At 48.2% G+C, this 22476-nt stretch overlaps 1 pseudogene; it reads right to left on the reverse strand.

The window, feature by feature from the left end:
* Positions 1 to 22476, reverse strand: part of LOC135050311 (interferon-induced GTP-binding protein Mx-like) — a 105260-nt pseudogene that overhangs the window by 78239 nt on the left and 4545 nt on the right.

A 22476-nucleotide genomic window follows, 5' to 3' on the forward strand; every position in this document is an offset into this window, starting at 1 on the left:
AAAACCACGGGTAGGTGGTATACAATTATGGACGGACTGCCCAGTGCCGACACAGAGGTAGCTACAGCCGTGGACTACCGTACTGTACTGTGTCTGCTGCTAATATAGACTGGTTGATAAAGAGATGTAGTAGTAGTAGTATGTATGTATAAAGAAGAAAGAAAAAAAAACCACGGGTAGGTGGTATACAATTATGGACGGACTGCCCAGTGCCGACACAGAGGTAGCTACAGCCGTGGACTACCGTACTGTACTGTGTCTGCTGCTAATATAGACTGGTTGATAAAGAGATGTAGTAGTAGTATGTATGTATAAAGAAGAAAGAAAAAAAAACCACGGGTAGGTGGTATACAATTATGGACGGACTGCCCAGTGCCGACACAGAGGTAGCTACAGCCGTGGACTACCGTACTGTACTGTGTCTGCTGCTAATATAGACTGGTTGATAAAGAGATGTAGTAGTAGTAGTATGTATGTATAAAGAAGAAAGAAAAAAAAACCACGGGTAGGTGGTATACAATTATGGACGGACTGCCCAGTGCCGACACAGAGGTAGCTACAGCCGTGGACTACCGTACTGTACTGTGTCTGCTGCTAATATAGACTGGTTGATAAAGAGATGTAGTAGTAGTATGTATGTATAAAGAAGAAAGAAAAAAAAACCACGGGTAGGTGGTATACAATTATGGACGGACTGCCCAGTGCCAACACAGAGGTAGCTACAGCCGTGGACTACCGTACTGTACTGTGTCTGCTGCTAATATAGACTGGTTGATAAAGAGATGTAGTAGTAGTAGTATGTATGTATAAAGAAGAAAGAAAAAAAAACCACGGGTAGGTGGTATACAATTATGGACGGACTGCCGAGTGCCGACACAGAGGTAGCTACAGCCGTGGACTACCGTACTGTACTGTGTCTGCTGCTAATATAGACTGGTTGATAAAGAGATGTAGTAGTAGTATGTATGTATAAAGAAGAAAGAAAAAAAAACCACGGGTAGGTGGTATACAATTATGGACGGACTGCCGAGTGCCGACACAGAGGTAGCTACAGCCGTGAACTACCGTACTGTGTCTGCTGCGACTGGATGATAAATAATGATATAAAAAATATATATATATCACTACTGCAGCCGGACAGGTATATATTATATAATGACGGACCTGCTGGACACTGTCTGTCAGCAGAATGAGTTTTTTATAGAATAAAAAAAAAAACACCACACAAGTGAAGTCACACGACGAGTGTTTAACTTTTTCAGGCAATCACAATATAGTATACTATACTACTAACTATACTGGTGGTCAGTGTGGTCAGGTCACTGGTCAGTCACACTGGCAGTGGCACTCCTGCAGCAAAAGTGTGCACTGTTTAATTTTAATAATAATATGTACTCCTGGCTCCTGCTATAACCTATAACTGGCACTGCAGTGCTCCCCAGTCTCCCCCACAATTATAAGATGTGTGAGCTGAGCACAGTCAGATACGAGTGTTTAACTTTTTCAGGCAATCACAATATAGTATACTATACTACTAACTATACTGGTGGTCAGTGTGGTCAGGTCACTGGTCAGTCACACTGGCAGTGGCACTCCTGCAGCAAAAGTGTGCACTGTTTAATTTTAATAATAATATGTACTCCTGGCTCCTGCTATAACCTATAACTGGCACTGCAGTGCTCCCCAGTCTCCCCCACAATTATAAGATGTGTGAGCTGAGCACAGTCAGATATATACATAGATGATGCAGCACACTGGGCTGAGCAGTGCACACAGATATGGTATGTGACTGAGTCACTGTGTATCGTTTTTTTCAGGCAGAGAACGGATATATTAAATAAAACTGCACTGTCTGGTGGTCACTGTGGTCAGTCACTAGTAAACTCTGCACTCTCTACAGTTCTACAGTACTCCTAATCTCCAGTAAATCAGGTCAATCTCTCTCTCTCTCTCTTCTAATCTAAATGGAGAGGACGCCAGCCACGTCCTCTCCCTATCAATCTCAATGCACGTGTGAAAATGGCGGCGACGCGCGGCTCCTTATATAGAATCCGAGTCTCGCGAGAATCCGACAGCGTCATGATGACGTTCGGGCGCGCTCGGGTTAACCGAGCAAGGCGGGAAGATCCGAGTCGCTCGGACCCGTGAAAAAAAACATGACGTTCGTGCGGGTTCGGATTCAGAGAAACCGAACCCGCTCATCTCTATCAACAATAACCCTTTAGTTAAACAATAACTATATACAAGTATTGCAGACAATCCGCACTTGGGATGGGCGCCCAGCATCCACTACGGACTACGAGAAATAGATTTACCGGTGAGTAAAATCTTATTTTCTCTGACGTCCTAAGTGGATGCTGGGACTCCGTAAGGACCATGGGGATTATACCAAAGCTCCCAAACGGGCGGGAGAGTGCGGATGACTCTGCAGCACCGAATGGGCAAACTCTAGGTCCTCCTCAGCCAGGGTGTCAAACTTGTAGAATTTAGCAAATGTGTTTGACCCCGACCAAGTAGCTGCTCGGCAAAGTTGTAAAGCCGAGACCCCTCGGGCAGCCGCCCAAGAAGAGCCCACCTTCCTCGTGGAATGGGCTTTCACTGATTTAGGATGCGACAGTCCAGCCGCAGAATGTGCAAGCTGAATCGTACTACAGATCCAGCGAGCAATAGTCTGCTGTGAAGCAGGAGCACCCAGCTTGTTGGGTACATACAGGATAAACAACGAGTCAGTTTTCCTGACACTAGCTGTCCTGGAAACATAAATTCTCAGGGCCCTGACTACGTCCAACAACTTGGAAGCCTCCAAGTCTTTAGTAGCCGCAGGCACCACGATAGGTTGGTTCAAATGAAAAGCTGATACCACCTTAGGGAGAAACTGGGGACGAGTCCTCAATTCTGCCCTATCCATATGGAGAATCAGATAAGGGCTTTTACATGACAAAGCCGCCAATTCTGACACACGCCTGGCCGAAGCCAAGGCCAACAGCATGACCACTTTCCACGTGAGATATTTTAATTCCACGGTTTAAAGTGGCTCAAATCAATGTGACTTTAGGAATTCCAACACCACGTTGAGATCCCAAGGTGCCACTGGAGGCACAAAAGGAGGCTGAATATGCAGCACTCCCTTAACAAAAGTCTGAACTTCAGGTAGTGAAGCCAGTTCTCTCTGGAAGAAAATCGATAGAGCCGAAATCTGGACCTTAATGGAACCCGATTTTAGGCCCATAGTCACCCCTGACTGTAGGAAGTGCAGAAAACAGCCCAGCTGAAATTCCTCCGTTGGGGCCTTCCTGGCCTCACACCACGCAACATATTTTCGCCAAATGCGGTGATAATGGTTTGCGGTTACTTCTTTCCTAGCTTTAATCAGCGTAGGAATGACTTCCTCCGGAATGCCCTTTTCCTTCAGGATCCGGTGTTCAACCGCCATGCCGTCAACGCAGCCGCGGTAAGTCTTGGAACAGACAGGGCCCCTGCTGCAGCAGGTCCTGTCTGAGCGGCAGAGGCCATGGGTCCTCTGAGATCATTTCTTGTAGTTCCGGGTACCAAGCTCTTCTTGGCCAATCCGGAACAATGAGTATAGTTCTTACTCCTCTTTCTCTTATTATCCTCAGTACCTTGGGTATGAGAGGAAGAGGAGGGAACACATAAACCGACTGGTACACCCACGGTGTCACCAGAGCGTCCACAGCTATCGCCTGAGGGTCCCTTGACCTGGCACAATATCTTTTTAGCTTTTTGTTGAGGCGGGACGCCATCATGTCCACCTGTGGCCTTTCCCAATGGTGTACAATCATTTGGAAGACTTCTGGATGAAATCCCCACTCTCCCGGGTGGAAGTCGTGCCAGCTGAGAAAGTCTGCTTCCCAGTTGTCCACTCCGGAAATGAACACTGCTGACAGTGCTAACACATGATTTCCCACCCATCGGAAAATCCTTGTGGCTTCTGCCATCGCCATTCTGCTTCTTGTGCCGCCCTGTTGGTATACATGGGCGACCGCCGTGATGTTGTCTGACTGGATCAGCACCGGCCGGTGTTGAAGTAGGGGTCTAGCATAACTTAGGGCATTGTAAATGGCCCTTAGTTCCAGAATATTTATGTGTAGGGAAGTCTCCTGACTCGACCATAGTCCTTGGAAGTTTCTTCCCTGTGTGACTGCCCCCAAGCCTCGCAGGCTGGCATCCATGGTCACCAGGACCCAGTCCTGTATGCCGAATCTGCGGCCCTCTAGAAGATGAGCACTCTGCAGCCACCACAACAGCGACACCCAGGCCCTTGGAGACAGGGTTATCAGCCGATGCATCTGAAAATGCGACACGGACCACTTGTCCAACAGATCCCACTGGAAGATCCTTGCATGGAACCTGCCGAATGGAATTTCTTCGCAAGAAGCTACCCTCTTACCCAGGACTCGCGTGCATTGATGCACCGACACCTGTATTTGTTTTAGGAGCTCTCTGACTAGAGATGACAACTCCTTGGCCTTCTCCTCCGGGAGAAACACTTTTTCCTGTTCTGTGTCCAGAACCATACCCAGGAACAGTAGACGCGTCGTAGGAACCAGCTGCGACTTTGGAATATTCAGAATCCAGCCGTGCTGTTGTAGCACTTCCCGAGATAGTGCTACTCCGACCAAGAACTGCTCCCTGGACCTCGCCTTTATAAGGAGATCGTCCAAGTAGGGATAATTATAACTCCCTTTTTTTTTTTTGAAGGAGTATCATCATTTCGGCCATTACCTTGGTAAATACCCTCAGTGCCGGGGACAGACCAACGGCAACGTCTGGAATTGGTAATGACAGTCCTGTACCACAATCCTGAGGTACTCCTGGTGAGGAGGGTAAATGGGGACATGCAGGTAAGCATCCTTGATGTCCAGTGATACCATGTAATCCCCTTCTTCCAGGCTTGCAATAACCGCCCTGAGCGATTCCATTTTGAACTTGAACCTTCGTATATAAGTGTTCAAGGATTTCAATTTTAGAATGGGTCTCACCGAACCGACTGGTTTCGGTACCACAAACTTTGTGGAATAGTAACCCCGGCCTTGTTGAAGGAGGGGTACCTTGATTATCCCCAGCTGGAAGTACAGCTTGTGAATTGCCGCCAGTACTACCTCCCCATTCTCCGAGGGCAGCAGGCAAGGCTGATTTGAGGTAACGGCGAGGGGGAGTCGCCTCGAACTCCAGCTTGTATCCCTGTGATACTACTTGCAGAACCCAGGGATCCACCTGTGAGCGAGCCCACTGGTCGCTGAAGTTCCCGAAACGCGCCCCCACCGCACCTGTCTCCACCTGTGGAGCCCCAGCGTCATGCGGCGGACTCAGAGGAAGCGGGGGAAGATTTTTGATCCTGGGAACTGGCTGTCTGGTGCAGCTTTTTTCCCTCTTCCCTTGACTCTGTGCAGAAAGGAAGCGCCTTTGACCCGCTTGCTTTTCTGAAGCCGAAAGGGCTGTACCTGATAATACAGTGCTTTCTTAGGCTGTGAGGAAACCTGAGGTAAAAAATGTTTTCTTCCCAGCTGTTGCTGTGGATACGAGGTCCCAGAGACCATCCCCAACAATTCCTCACCCTTATAAGGCAGATGTGCCTTTTAAAGTCAGCATCACCTGTCCACTGCCGGGTCCCTAATACCCTCCTGGCAGAATGGACATTGCATTAATTCTGGATGCCAGCCGGCAAATATCCCTCTGTGCATCCCTCATATATAAGACTACGTCTTTAATATGCTCTATGGTTAGCCAAATAGTATCCCTGTCCTGACAGGGTAACAGACCCCGCTGCAGCAGCACTATCCTTGCTGAGGCAATTGCAGGTCTCAGTATAGTACCTGAGTGTGTAAATACAGACTTCAGGATAGCCTCCTGTTTTTTATCAGCAGGCTCCTTCAAAGTGGCCGTATCCTAAGACGGCAGTGCCACCTTTTTTGACAAACGTGTGAGCGCCTTATCCACCCTAGGGGATATCTCCCAACGTGACCTATCCACTGGCGGGAAAGGGTACGCCATCAGTAACTTTTAGAAATTACCAGTTTCTTATCGGGGGAACCCACGCCTCTTCACACACTTCATTCACTCATCTGATGGGGGAACAAAACACTGGTTGCTTTTTCTCCCCAAACATAAAACCCCTGTTTTGTGGTACTCGGGTTAATGTCAGAAATGTGTAATACATTTTTCATTGCCGAGCTCATGCAACGGATGTTCCTAGTGGATTGTGTATATGTCTCAACGTCGTCGACACTGGAGTCAGACTCCGTGTCGACATCTGTGTCTGCCATCTGAGGTAGCGGGCGTTTTTTGAGCCCCTGATGGCCTTTGAGACGCCTGGGCAGGCGCGGGCTGAGAAGCCGGCTGTCCCACAGCTGTTACATCATCCAGCCTTTTATGTAAGGAGTTGACACTGTCGGTTAATACCTTCCACCTATCCATCCACTCTGGTGTCGGCCCCACAGGGGGCGACATCACATTTATCGGCATCTGCTCCGCCTTCCACGTAACCTTCCTCATCAAACATGTCGACACAGCCGTGCCGACACACCGCACACACACAGGGAATGCTCTGACTGAGGACAGGACCCCACAAAGTCCTTTGGGGAGACAGAGAGAGAGTATGCCAGCACACACCAAAGCGCTATATAATCAGGGATTCACACTTCCCACAGTGATTTTTCCCTTATAGCTGCTATAATACACAATTTAGCGCCTAAATTTAGTGCCCCCCCTCTCTTTTTAACCCTTTGAGCCTGAAAACTACAGGGGAGAGCCTGGGGAGCTGTCTTCCAGCTGCACTGTGAAGAGAAAATGGCGCCAGTGTGCTGAGGGAGATAGCCCCGCCCCTTTTTCGGCGGACTTTCTCCCGCTTTTTATGGATCTCTGGCAGGGGTATTTTTCACATATATAGCCTCTAGGACTATATATTGTGATTAATTTGCCAGCCAAGGTGTTAATATTGCTGCTCAGGGCACCCCCCCCCAGCGCCCTGCACCCATCAGTGACCGGAGTGTGAGGTGTGCATGAGGAGCAATGGCGCACAGCTGCAGTGCTGTGCGCTACCTTGTTGAAGACCGAAGTCTTCTGCCGCCGATTTTCAGGACCATCTTCATGCTTCTGGCTCTGTAAGGGGGACGGCGGCGCGGCTCCAGGACCGAACGATCGAGGTCGGGTCCTGTGTTCGATCCCTCTGGAGCTAATGGTGTCCAGTAGCCTAAGAAGCCCAAACTAGCTCCAATCAGGTAGGTTCGCTTCTTCTCCCCTTAGTCCCTCGTAGCAGTGAGTCTGTTGCCAGCAGATCTCACTGAAAATAAAAAAACTAAAATATACTTTCTTTTCTAGGAGCTCAGGAGAGCCCCTAGTGTGCATCCAGCTCAGCCGGGCACAAGATTCTAACTGAGGTCTGGAGGAGGGTCATAGGGGGAGGAGCCAGTGCACACCAGGTAGTCCTAAAGCTTTCTTTAGTTGTGCCCAGTCTCCTGCGGAGCCGCTATTCCCCATGGTCCTTACGGAGTCCCAGCATCCACTTAGGACGTCAGAGAAATAAAGCAGCCAGTATTTACCCTGCACAGAAACAATACAACCCACCCAAATCTAACTCTCTCTGCACATGTTACATCTGCCTCCCCTGCAGTGCACATGGGGGGTAATTCTGAGTTGATCGCAGCAGCAAGTTTGTTAGCAGATGGGCAAAACCATGTGCACTGCAGGGGGGGCAGATATAACATGTGCAGAGAGAGTTAGGTTTGGGTGGGTTATTTTGTTTCTGTGCAGGGTAAATACTGGCTGCTTTATTTTTACACTGCAATTTAGATTTCAGTTTGAATACACCCCACCCAAATCTAACTCTCTCTGCGCATGTTACATCTGCCTCCCCTGCAGTGCACATGGGCCCTCATTCCGAGTTGTTCGCTCGCAAGCTGCTTTTAGCAGCATTGCACACGCTAAGCCGCCGCCCTCTGGGAGTGAATCTTAGCATAGTAGATTTGCGAACGAAAGATTAGCAGAATTGCGAATAGACACTTCTTAGCAGTTTCTGAGTAGCTCCACACTTACTCCTACACTGCGATCAGTTCAGTCAGTTTCGTTCCTGGTTTGACGTCACAAACACACCCAGCGTTTGGCCAGACACTCCTCCGTTTCTCCAGCCACTCCCGCGTTTTTCCCAGAAACGGCAGCGTTTTTTCGCACACACCCATAAAACGGCCAGTTTCCGCCCAGAAACACCCACTTCCTGTCAATCACACTACGATCACTAGAACGAAGAAAAAACCTTGTAATGTCGTGAGTAAAATACCAAACTTAATAGCAAATTTACTTGGCGCAGTCGCACTGCGGACATTGCGCATGCGCATCAGCGACTAATCGCTCCATTGCGAAAAAAAAAATAACGAGCGATCAACTCGGAATGCCCACCATGGTTTTGTCCAACTGCTAACAAATTTGCTGCTGCGATCAGATCTGAATTACCCCCTTAGTCCCATACACCCCTTTATTAATCTGGTTTTACAGTCAAGCTTGGGCCTGGGTACGTTGTACATGGCCCCACCCCCTCCCTTCTTGTTGACTTTTGTTGGCTTACACTGTTGCAGACCCGTTCCTCCCCAGTTCCTCTGGCCGAGGGTAAAATGTGCCAGAATTTGCATACAGTATTACATACTTTATTTTATACACATGCACAGTAGAAAAATGCTTATTTCAAATGACAAAAATATATGCATTTTACTCTATGGGGTATATTGAATTAGGGTCGGATCCATTCCGACATGCATTTGTCGGAATGGATCCGACAACCCCTATTCAATCTCATCTCAATTCGACTTTTAAAAAGTCGCATTGAGATGAGGGACCCAGAGGAGGAGAGGGGGGGAGGGAGCCGCGGGGAGACCAGCGGGCAGACGGAGGAGATCAGCGCTACAGTAGCGCTGCAGAAGGACGTCTCACAGCCGCCAGACCTCACGGCAGTGTCCACCCGGCTCCAGCAAGCGTGACCTCACTTGCTGGAGCCGGATGGACGCTGCCGTGAGTGGCGCGGCTGTGAGACGTCCTTCTGCAGCGCTGTGCCGTAGCGCTTCTCTCCCCTGTATGCCCTGCGGCTGTCCCCCGTCTCCCCACGGCTCCCCCCCCCTCTCCTCCTCTGGGTCCCACATCTCAGTCCGACATTTTTTTATGTCGTACTGAGATGGTCAGAAACGGGGTCAAATCCTGTCGAATTTGGCCCCGTTTCACTGAAAAGTATGTGAATCGGCAGCTATACCTCCCATTCATGTACTATTCGACAAGTCGAATTCCACGACTTGTCGAATAAAAACTGATGGGACTGAATAGGTCGAATCACCATTCGACCTTAAAAAGTCGAAAATTGCCGTCTTTTCGACAGATGGCAGTTTTCAACCCTAATTGAATATACCCCCAAGTCCCTATATGAGATGACCTTTGAACTCACCCACAGTTCTCTCTCCGCTGGGATCCACCTGACGAGCCATCTCCAGAGCTTCAGTTGTAGCGATATCAACATTACACGGGACCACAACCAGGCAAATGGTTTCCTGCTTCTCAATGTACTTTCTGATGAGTCCTTTAATCTGTAAATATATACTGCAGGTAAAGTGCAGGATCCAGGCATAGCTATATACACGTGCCTCGTTCTGAGTGCCACACCGGGCCTAGGGGGTAATTCTGAGTTGATCGCAGCAACAAATTTGTTAGCAGTTGGGCAAAACCATTGGGGTCATTCTGACCCGTTCACTCGCTGCTTTTTATCGCAGCCGAGCAAACGGGTACCCACTGCGCATGCGCCGGCGCTGTAAAGCGCCGGCGCATGCCAGATGGCCGAAGGCAGAGGTGGTCGCTGGGCGGAGGGGGCGGAAACGGCGGCGTTTGGCCGCCGTTTCGTGGGCACGGTCCGGCCAACGCAGCCGGACTGTGGACGGACCGTGCGGGGAGCAGCCTGCAGCGGCTGCGTGATGTCACATGTAGCCGCTGCGGGCCGGGGAGCGACGAGTAGCTCCCGGCCAGCACACTAAAGCTGCGCTGGTCGGGAGCTACTCTTGAAGTGCAAAGGCATCGCAGCCGTGCGATGCCTTTGCACTTCTGCGGGGGGGCATTGACATGCGGGGTGGGATAGCCCTGCGCTGGGCGTCCCCCCACATGTCAGTGTGAATGATCGTAGCTGTGCTAAATTTTGCACAGCTACGATCAACTCGGAATGACCCCCCCATGTGCACTGCAGGGGGGCAGATATAACATGTGCAGCGAGAGTTGGATTTGGGTGGGGTGTGTTCAATCTGAAATCTAAATTGCAGTGAAAAAAACTCCTCGCTCCCCAGCCCGCAGCGGCTGCTTGTGACGTCGCACAGCCGCTGCGGCCCGCCCCCCGTTTGGTCCGGCCACACCTGCGTTGGCCTGACCGCGCCTACGAAATGGCGGCCAAACGCAGCTGTTTTGCCGTCTCCCGCCCAGCGACCGCCTCTGCCTGTAAATCAGACAGAGGTGATCGCAGCCCTTCGGCCGTCTGGCATGCGCCGCTGCAAGCGAACGGGTTCGGAATGACCCACATGGTTTTGCCCAACTGCTTACAAATTTGCTGCTGCAATCAACTCTGAATTACCCCCTGAATGCGGCTGCATCTGGCAAGTTTTAGCAAATTGGGCATGCAACACAATGAACACACGCAGACCGTTCCGATATAAAAAGCACTGGGCCTGATTTAGATACGGTCGCAATCCCGATGCAGCAGCGTTCTTTTTCAGTGACGGAACTGCGAGACAACGCATGAAAAGCAGTCACCCACAGGCAAACAGAGATGGCAATCAAAGCCATCGCAACTTGCTCAGCAACGGCTTACACTGACAGAACCACGGCACAGATGCAAGGAACATCGACTCCCTGACAGCAGAATGGCTGCAACACTTGCGCCATGTTTTATGCATATGAAATTGCAGCTGAGCACCGAAACTTGACATAAAATGATCAAGACACGCCTTCATTTTTGCAGACACAACCCGTTACCATCTACCAAATGGCCTTTTCCTGTCAATCACTCTGCGACCGATTCCTTACTGCAAGCGGCATCACAAAAGTACCTCTGCCGCAATGCATGCGCAGTCTACCGATGACTGCATCTGAATTAGGCCCACTATGACTAATACCGTCTGAAGATTTTAATTATACCATCTGTTAACGAGCATGGATAGCTTTAAAACCTGGGCTATTATGGTGACTTAAGGACTGAGTTTGGGAAAATTTGTCCTTACATTAAAAGTCAACATCAAAGATTTGACTGATTTATTTTCTGCAACCATGGATTTCATTATTTGGAACAGTTATAAAACTGGTGTCTGCGGACATCATGAAACACTCACAACACTAATCTAAACAAGTGGTAAAGTGTACAAGTTAGAGATGAGTGGTTTGGTTTTGCTGAAAACTGAACACACACAAACTTTGGGGTTGCAAGTCAAAATGAGAACTGGCTCGGGTCACTTTGGGGTTCCAGCTAGAACCAAGTCCAGGCTTAAGTCACTTTGGGATTTTGACTCAAATTGAGTCCGGGGTCAGGTCACTTTGGGGTTTCGAGTAGAACCAAGCCCTGTCTTGCGTCACTTTAAGGTTCCGAGTAGAACCAAGCCCTGGCTCGTGTCACTTAGGGTCCGGAGCAGAACTGGGTTCCAGCTTAGGTAATTTTTGGGTTCCATGCAGAACCGAGATCCAGGATATCTTGCAAGTACTGATCTCATACAGTATCTTGGATCTCACATATTTTGGATAGAATGTAAGCCCCTCCCTTAAAATTTCAGGTGTCAAAATTAATCAAAACAGACTGGAAACAAAGGGAGATTAAATGTTACTGACGTTAATTATACTATAGGAACAAAACATGGTACAAGTTACTTTACCTCTTTTTATCATTTTTAAGGAATTCCGAAACCAATACACACGGGGGTCTGCGCACACCTCTAACACAAGTGTACAGTACAGACAATGGGGGTCATTCCGAGTTGATCATGCAAACGCATAATCCCCGTACACGGGGGAGTGTATTTTCGCTTTGGAAGTGTGCGAATGCTTGTGCTGCCGAGCTCTGTAAAAACATTTTGTGCAGTTTCTGAGTAGCTCTTGCGATCACTTCAGTCTTTTTGGTCCCGGAATTGACGTCACACACCCGCCCTCCAAACGCCTGGACACGCCTGCGTTTTCCCTACCTCTCCCAGAAAACGGGCAGTTGACACCCATAAGCGCCCTCTTCCTGTCAATCTCCTTACGATCGCCCGTGCGAATGGATTCTTTGTTAAATCCATAGCTCAGCAATGATCCGCATTGTACCCGTACGAAGCGCCTGCGCATTGTGGTGCATACACATGCGCAGTACAGACCTGATCGCAGTGCAGCGAAAATCGGCAGCGTGCGATCAACTTGGAATGACCCCCAATGGCAGCTACTTCAACAAATGTTTTCCAGAGAGACCATTGCCAGAATCTAACATCCCACCTTAACGCCAATGTCCTTTGGCTGGTCTCCAACAGCCACTCGTGCAATTCCAGGGAGATCAATGAGCGTCAGGTCGGGAACGTCAGGAGAGATCACCTCAAGGCTTATAAGATCAGAACTGATCCCTACACCTGGTCCAGCCATTGCGTCCTGAGCTGCAAGTGAGAAATGGGTAAAGTGACATTATGTAAATGACTGAGGACAACGCTCCCTTAGCAGGAGAAACTATGTAAGTACAGATGCGTCCTGATACTGTATTGCTGCAAATAGTTCTGCTCGGCGTGCCAGGTTCCGCAAGACTCTGCTAGCGTCGGGCCTCTATTTTCTCATCTTTTTACCCAAAAATGCAACATGATGTGAATAGGACGCACCAGAAGACTGTGCTGATTAATATGATGCGCAACGGAATCTCTGAATCTGCTTATGAAGCGCAACGATGCAGCAGCCGCAGTTGTTTCTATGCCAAGTTCCGTGGTGCTCCAAATACAGACAATATACATGTGTCGCATATCAAATTAATCAGCACAGTCTCCTGGTGCGTCCTGGTCGCATCGTATTTCTTGGCCGAAAAAAGTCACTGGACGCTAGCAGAGATGTACGGGACCTGACGGCTCACTCCTGTATGACATGTAGTGGCGTGTATGCAGGTTACACCCTGGCTGGAAGTACCAGTTACTCATATAATAGGTTCTGCAGCCCCTGATTGGTTCCAACAATATAATGCCAATAGATGCATATATCACTCAGATAATATACAGCAGCCATGGACGTATAATCAGGGTCAGTAATAGAAATTTTGTGACCCGGTACATGGATATCTGTCCTCTCAAAGCATACATATAGAGTATATCTATATATATATATATATATATCTATATATATATATATATATATATATATATATATCACACATATGTTCATGCTTCTGCATCCGAAGCGCCGCATTTGACATCATGACTCCCACTGTGCAGCCTTTTTTCATTATATTATTTCCTCCCGGCACACTGATAATAACCTGCCAATGCCACTGACGACCACTGGACGTTCTAGGGCCATTGGAATCATAGGCCCGATACAGATGTCCCCTTGGCCCCCCTAGGCCTGCGTATAATAAGAGGAGGGGTCCTGTGTGCCGTCTCCATCCGGGCCCCCTTCTCTCTAGCTAGCGCTACGTCAGTCTACTGCACATGAGCAGGTCTCTGGGGAAATGGCGCAGTGATCGTTTTCCCAGCTCTCTTTCTACTGCCCATGTGCAAAATGCCGGGAAAAAGACCACCGCAGACTCTTCCCATTGATTTGTGCAGCGCTGCCACTGCTGACATGGGACTTCTGAGAGAGGCAGGTATTGATGGGTGTATGCCCCCCTGTAGCCAGGGGCCCGGGTGCACCGCACACCATGTGCCCATTACAGGAGGTAGGTGCTCACTTACCTTTCATGATTTCGTTCTCCACCTCCATGGGATTCTCCAGCTCCTGGATGATTTCCATGTAGCTGATTTGTCCCTTCCATTCTGAACCATTTTTACTTTTCACAAGTTTAAGCTCTAGGGGACATCGGGTGACAATGCCTGCAGAACAAAGAGAGGTTCTAAGTGATCAAGCTCCACAAGAAAATGTCTGATTTCTTACATTATAAGGATAGCACAATATCCATGGTTCAGGAAATGTATCTACAACTCTTATCCATTACTATAAATGTAAAGTCACCCAGATAAAATATCACAGGGTAGCCGCATGCTGTATTTACTGACTTCCAACCACAAAATGTACATGTAAATGGCCTAAGGGTCGCAGCAGGTCCCATTCAAGAGACGTGCGGTGGGCCTCCATCATAGGATAGAGGCTTGATCCATAAACAATACATTACTATGGGCCCATGATGCAAGAGTTGTATGGGTAATGGTGGTCATTCCGAGTTGTTCGCTCGGTATTTTTCTTTGCATCGCAGCGATTTTCCGCTAACTGCACATGCGCAATGTCCGCACTGTGACTGCGCCAAGTAAATTTGCTATGCAGTTAGGTATTTCACTCACGGTTTTTTCTTCGTTCTGGTGATCGTAATCTGATTGACAGGAAGTGAGTGTTTCTGGGCGGAAACAGGCCGTTTTATGGGTGTGTGCGAAAAAACGCTACCGTTTCTGGTTAAAAACGCGGGAGTGGCCGGAGAAACGAAGGAGTGTCTGGACGAAATCTGGGTGTGTTTGTGACGTCAAACCTGGAACGACAAGCACTGAACTGATCGCAGATGCCGAGTAAGTCTGGAGCTACTCAGAAACTGCTAAGAGAGGTCTAATCGCAATATTGCGAATCCGTCGGTCGCAATTTTGATAAGCTAAGATTCACTCCCAGTAGGCGGCGACTTAGCATGTGCAAAGCTGCTAAAAGCAGCTTGCGAGCGAACAACTCGGAATGAGGGCCAATGAGCGATCGGTTACAGATATCTCATACAGTTGATCACATACAGCTAAAATTGTAGATCAAGCCTTAGGGTTGAATTAGGTGTTGTCAAAGACTGGTGTTGGATGAGATTAAGGACTAATGGTCTCTTGTCTTGTAAGCAACAAGGTAGAGCGCAATTCCCTTTGATTCTTCATTACAATGGCCATTGTTAGCATGGGATTGATTAAAAAATTACTGCAAGGAATTATAATTTATTAAAATATATATTTTTTAGGATAGGGGTTCCTCTGGCCTTGGGGGTCCACTTTCAGAAATTAAGATATTTACTGTGATGCTGATTGAGAAATGAAGTAATATTCCACTGCCAAGTTCCACAGCATATCTCAGGATTGGGCACCGCCAATTCATTGTCCAAAGGGTTCTGCTCTGCCCTTCTGCTCATGTACAAGGGCTAGGCCTTCATTTCCAGCATCAGATGGATCGGCATCACCATGCTCCTCTCACCACCAGGCTCCATACCCTCCACACACAAGGCTACAGTGGGAGTTCCACCACTGAGCACCACTAAAGTAATTCAACCCGTAGGTGAGAAGTGAAGTAGTGCAAGCACAAGGTTGTAAGTGGTAGAAGGTCTTATCTGTACACAAGAATGATGTTGGTGTTTTAAATGGGCGGTTTAACAGCTGTTTGTTACAGTCGGTCAGACAAAATTTGATCTAAATAAACTAATATTTTAAACCCATCATTCAGCTTTCTATTTTTCTCTGCATTTTGCCTCACCCACCTTCACATCTCTCCCCCTCTTCCTTAAATAGCTCTTCCATCTCCACCTATTCCTCCCATCTCTCTATCCCCGATATCCTCCTCTGACTCAAATCTGTTTCCCAGTCTCCCTTCTGCCTCCCATCTCGCTCTCTCCCCCTCTCCCTGTCATCACTCTCTCTCTCTTTGCCACATTTCCCCCTTTCTCCCCCCCCAGCTCCCCTTCTTCCTCACATCTTTCTTCTCTTCCCATCTCTCTTTCCTGCTTCCTCCCATCTCTTCTCTCTCTCATCTCTCTACTCTCCATCTTCCCCCATCTCTTTTCACCCCTTCCTCCCATCTCTCTCTCTCCCCCTCTCCCTGTCATCACTCTCTCTCTCTTTGCCACATTTCCCCCTTTCTCCATTCTCCCCCCCCCCCCCCCAGCTACCCCTCTTCCTCACATCTCTTTATTCTCTTCCCGTCTCTCTCTCCCTCCTGCTTCCTCCCATTTCTTCTTTATCTCATCTCTCTACTTTCCATCTTCCCCCATCTCTTTTCACCCTTTCCTCCCACCTCTCTCTCTCTGCCTCTTTTTCTCATCTCTCTTCCTCTCATATATCTCTCTTCCTGCCATCCCTTACCTTGTATAATCTACAGCTAATATTCTATGGTGCATGAGCTGTTGGACTTTCATCTCCAGCAAGGTGGATGTGACAATTTGCTAGACCTCAAGTAGTGGGTCAGTAGGGGGGCGGCAAATCGAGGGACTTACACAGGATCTCCTGATGAAGAGGTGTTGCTGAATTTGTGGCACCTATGATGAGTAGAGGGGATGGACCATGGGAGATGAAATTACAGTTGTTGGTACAGTATAGTGCATTTAAAGTTTAATAAAAATGCCCCCAATCCTTTCTTTCAGTGCTAATATAAATCCTTTACAGACACTGAAACTATTAAAAACAATTTTAGGGAAAAGTGAATATAGACTTTAGTTTGTCATGTGTTGTTCATACTTTTATAAGTATTTTATGTATTTTTGAGATGTGTAAGGGATGTTTCAGGAACCTGGTACATGCAATATATTTCCCGCTGCAATAACTGTCAACATTTTGCAGTAAACAGAAGTGATGATTAGAAGTTTCTAACCGCTGCCTCTGGGAAGCGTCACTCCAGACAGAGCCTCCAGAACAGAACTTTTCCCGGAACTCTGATCACCGATGACCGCGATTGCTGGTAGCGCCAGGTCCTTCTCCACCCCCAGGGACCTCAGGGAGTCAATAAGATCAATACAAGGACGGATCTTCTCCTCGTACGTTGCATACAGGCAGTTAGGCATCCTATATGGAGAAAAGAAAAAAGGAGCCACGTGGGTTTATCCATGACACTGTATTCTGTTACTATCATAGGAGACATTGGTGTCCCCAGGTGACCAACTCTATATACTCAAACCCCTAGCACAGTTTACCATGGGGAACATCATATACTAGGCGATGTGTTACTCAAGTGCTGTCTGGTTTGGAACATGATTTTGTATAAAAAGACAGTAAGGGATAAAGCCAGGAGCAGGGCTTGCCCCAGGTCTACTGTCCGATAAAGTTTGAAACAACCCCCCCCCCCCCTCCCATCCATAAATAATATTTGTATTATTATTTGTCATTTTCCCTATAATAAGAAAAAAAAACCACATTGTCCCCTATAGGAAAAAAACAAACACGTATAGTAGGAACCAATTAGTAAAATACAAATAAAGAAACGGTTCCTGCGCACTGAAGAAGGTATATGACTCTCCTTATTAAATGTCTCATAAATTTAAATAAAAAACTTAAATAAAAAACTGATCCTTCTAATTATAAAAGGATGTAGTCTTATAGGGGATATATTCTTCCCGACACTTTTTCCCAAACAGAAATCTCTTAGTTTGAGACTTAAGGTGTTCACTGCTGCCCAGGATTTGGTGAAGGTACAGCTCAATAGGGGGGGCTTCATAAATACCCCTGTGTGCTATTTACTCTGCCTTCCTGGAAGGTCATTTTGGGTACGCATTTTTATTTGGAAAATATCGTTGTAAGAATAAATTTGTATAAGTCTGCACTATGGTGGTCATTCCGAGTTGTTCGCTCTGTATTTTTCTTCGCATCGCAGCGATTTTCCGCTTACTGCGCATGCGAATGTCCGCACTGCGACTGCGCCAAGTAAATTTGCTATGCAGTTAGGTATTTTACTCACGGCTTTTTCATCGTTCTGATGATCGTAATGTGATTGACAGGAAATGGGTGTTACTGGGCAGAAACTGTCCGTTTTATGGGCGTGTGTGAAAAAACGCTACAGTTTCTGGGAAAAACGCGGGAGTAGCTGTAGAAACGGGGGAGTGTCTGGGCGAACGCTGGGTGTGTTTGTGACGTCAAAGCAGGAACGACAAGCACTGAACTGATCGCAGATGCCGAGTAAGTCTGGAGCTACTCAGAAACTGCTAAGAGAGGTGTAATCGCAATATTGCGAATCCGTCGGTCGCAATTTTAAGAAGCTAAGATTCACTCCCAGTAGGCGGCCACTTAGCGTGAGCAAATCTGCTAAAAGCAGCTTGCGTGCGAACAACTCGGAATGAGGGCCATTGATTCCCCATTATTTGTCTTACATGTACCTTGATTGAGGACTTTGACAGAAACTACAAACGGTGGGGACGACTTATTACAAGGATTTTTCCAGTGTTTGAAGTGTTCAGGAGGAGACCAGATAAGAAATTCATCACATTTCATTTTGACTGTCTGATTAATAGACTCTATTTGGACAATTAATTCTCAAACTAAGAGATTTCTGTTTGGGAAAAAGTGTCGGGAAGAATATATCCCCTATAAGACTTCATCCTTTTATAATTAGAAGGATCAGTTTTTTATTTAAGTTTTTTATTTAAATTTATGAGACATTTAATAAGGAGTGTCATATACCTTCTTTAGTGCGCAGGAACCGTTTCTTTATTTGTATTTGTAATTCTGTAATTGGTGCAGTCACCTATAGTTCCAGCAGCCAGTTTACCAGCAAGGAGCGCAGGTGGAAATCTTGTTTTTTCTTTATTCACAATTAGTAAAATCAGGGCCGTAACTACGTGTGTGCCAAGTGGGCTTGGCACACAGCGCAGTTGCCCTGAGGGAGCAACGGCCAGCGGCATGTAATGAGTCAAAATGACTCATTACATGCCGCCTCTGCTGTGTGCGCCGCCGCCGCGCTGTGGAGGGGAAGACAGAATCGTCGAGCAGCGGAGAGAAGGAGGAGGAGGGAGGGGGAGCAGGGAGCCGCAGCAGCGCTATTTCATTGGTAGTAAGCGCCGCTGCAGCATCCCCCTCTCCTTCCGTATTGGCTGCCCGGCGCTGCTGTGGATGCTGGGATAGAGGAACCGCAGTCCCCCTTTTTACACATTGCGGCAGCCAGTCCCCCTTTTTACACATTGCGGCAGCCAGTCCCCCTCTTTACACATTGCGGCAGCCAGTCCCCCTCTTTACACATTGCGGCAGCCAGTCCCCCTTTTTACACATTGCGGCAGCCAGGCCCCCTTTTTACACATTATGGCAGATGGTGTCCCCCTAAAAGCGAGAGAGAGAGAGAGATACATACTTACCTGACAGGCTCCTCGTGCAGCTCCCTCGGTGCAGGCAGGTGGGAAGAAGGAGGAGGGAGGGGGACTGGAGCCGCAGCAGCGCTATGTCATTGGTAGTAAGCGCCGCTGCAGCATCCCCCTCTCCTTCCGTATTGGCTGCCCGGCGCTGCTGTGGATGCTGGGATGCGGTTCCACTATCCCAGCATCCACATGGCGCACATTGCCCCTGTCTTACATGGGGGGGACGCCACTGTCGTTTCTTGCACACAGCACTAAAATGCCTAGTTACAGCACTGAGTAAAATAACCCAATACACTGACCCCCACGGTGAAAATGTAAAACACACTGGTCCCCACAGTAAAAAAAAGTAAAACACACTGGTCCCCACAATAAAAAAGTTAAACATAACGGCCCCCCCACAGTAAAAAAGTAAAACACACTGGTCCCCACAGTAAAAAAGTAAAAACACACTGGTCCCCACAGTAAAAAAGTTAAATACACTGGTCCCCACAGTAAAAAAGTTAAATACACTGGTGCCCACAGTAAAAAAGTAAAACACACTGGTCCCCACATTAAAAATTAAAACACACTGGTACCCATAATAAAAAAGTTAAACATAATGCCCCCCCCCCCCCCCCCAAACAGTAAAAAAGTAAAACACACTGGCCCACACAGTAAAAAAGGGGAAAAAACATTAGCCCCCACAGCTACAAAATAACACAGTGGTCCCCACAGGAACAAATAAAACACAATGATCCTAACAGGACAAAAAAAATAAGAATAAATGAGTTGCCCCAGCCCCCCCACATACGTTTGACATGTCAGTAGCACTGCAGAGGAGACATTCCCTCCCTAAGTGGCATCAGTGTACTTTCACTGACTATGGGGTCTGTTGCCTAATCCTTGGATGGAGATAAAGTACCAGCCAATCAGCATCTAACTGCCATGTTACAGGCTGTGTTTTAAAAATAACAGGAGGTTGTTGGCTGGTACTTTATTTTCGTCATAGGCTTAGTAAATAAACCCCAAAGTCACTCACTGCATGCACAGCACTGTGTGGGTCGAATGACATGCAGTTGCTGTCACCAGAGCCGCAACTAGGGGGGGGCTAGGGGGGCACGCGACCTGGGCGCGGAAAAGGAGAGGGCTCCGGCGCGAGGCAGTAAGCAGGAACTACCACTGGTAGTGCAGGACAGCGCAGGGTTGAAGAGGCGCCGTCCCGCTCAGCTGCGCTAGGACGCTTCCCCACGTAGAGGCTAGAGCAGCTTCACGGAAAGTAACAAAGCCATCGCCTCTGCCAGTGCTGTGTATGTGACTGACAGCGTGCTTCGGAAATGGAGAGGAGGGGGCCCTGACGGACACAGCAGATCAGCACTAAAAGTAGGTAGGGAGAGGCGGGCAGCTATATATGTACAATATGTGTGTGTGCAGTGTACTTTAACCTAATGTGTGTGAGCAGTGCAGTGTAACCCTGAGTGTGTGTGTGTGTTGAAGCAGTGCACTGTAACCCTGTGTGTATGTGTGCTTGAACAGTTCAGTGTAACCCTGTGTGTATGTGTGTTGGAGCAGTGCAGTGTAACCCTGTGTGTGTGTGTGTGTGTGTGTGTGTGTGTGTGTGTGTGTGTGTGTGTGTGTGTGTGTGTGTTGGAGCAGTGCAGCGTACCCCTATGTGTGTGTGCATGTGTTGGAGCAGTGCAGTGTAACCCTGTGTGTCTATGTTGAAGCAGTGCAATGTAACCCTGTGTGTATGTGTGTTGGAGCAGGGAAATGTAACCCTGTGTGTGAGTGTGTGTGCTGGAGCAGTTCAGTGTAACCCTGTGTGTATGTGTGTTGGAGCAGTGCAGTGTAACCGTGTGTGTGTGTGTGTGTGTGTGTGTGTGTGTGTGTGTGTGTGTGTGTGTATGTGTGTTGGAGCAGTGCAGTGTAACTGTGTGTATGTGTGTTGGAGCAGTGCAGTGTAACTGTGTGTGTGTGTGTTGGAGCAGTGCAATGTAACCCTGTGTGTATGTGTGTTGGAGCAGTGAAGTGTAACCTTGTGTGTGAGGGAGCAGTTCAGTGTAACCCTGTGTGTATGTGTGTTGGAGTTGTGCAGTGTAACCGTGTGTGTGTGTGTGTGTGTGTGTGTGTGTGTGTGCGCATGTGTTGGAGCAGTGCAGTGTAACCCTGTGTGTATGTGTGTTGGAGCAGTGCAGTGTAACCGTGTGTGTGTGTGCGCATGTGTTGGAGCAGTGCAGTGTAACCCTGTGTGTATGTGTGTTGGAGCAGTGCAGTGTAACCGTGTGTGTGTGTGCGCATGTGTTGGAGCAGTGCAGTGTAACCCTGTGTGTATGTGTGTTGGAGCAGTGCAGTGTAACCGTGTGTGTGTGTGCGCATGTGTTGGAGCAGTGCAGTGTAACCCTTTGTGTGTGTGCATGTGTTGGAGCAGTGCAGTGTAACCCTGTGTGTATGTGTGTTGGAGCAGTGCAGTGTAACCCTGTATGTGTGTATGTGTGTGTGCGCATGTGTTGGAGCAGTGCAGTGTAACCCTTTGTATGTGTGCATGTGTTGGAGCAGTGCAGTGTAACCCTGTGTGTATGTGTGTTGGAGCAGTGCAGTGTAACCCTGTATGTGTGTATGTGTGTGTGCGCATGTGTTGGAGCAGTGCAGTGTAACCCTGTGTGTATGTGTGTTGGAGCAGTGCAGTGTAACCGTGTGTGTGTGTGTGTGTGTGTGTGTGTGTGTGTGTGTGTGCGCATGTGTTGGAGCAGTGCAGTGTAACCCTGTGTGTATGTGTGTTGGAGCAGTGCAGTGTAACCCTGTGTGTGTGCATGTGTTGGAGCAGTGCAGTGTAACCCTGTGTGTGTGCATGTGTTGGAGCAGTGCAGTGTAACCCTTTGTATGTGTGCATGTGTTAGAGCAGTGCAGTGTAACCCTGTATGTGTGTGCATGTGTTAGAGCAGTGCAGTGTAACCCTGTATGTGTGTGCATGTGTTGGAGCAGTGCAGTGTAACCCTGTGTGTATGTGTGTTGGAGCAGTGCAGTGTAACCCTGTATGTGTGTGCATGTGTTGGAGCAGTGCAGTGTAACCCTTTGTATGTGTGCATGTGTTAGAGCAGTGCAGTGTAACCCTGTATGTGTGTGCATGTGTTGGAGCAGTGCAGTGTAACCCTGTATGTGTGTGCATGTGTTGGAGCAGTGCAGTGTAACCCTGTGTGTGTGTGTGTACTGGAGCAGTGCAGCGTAACCCGGTGTTGCGTGTGTATGCTGGAGAAACC

This window comes from Pseudophryne corroboree, chromosome 2 (assembly GCF_028390025.1).
Source record: "Pseudophryne corroboree isolate aPseCor3 chromosome 2, aPseCor3.hap2, whole genome shotgun sequence".
NCBI lineage: Eukaryota > Metazoa > Chordata > Amphibia > Anura > Myobatrachidae > Pseudophryne > Pseudophryne corroboree.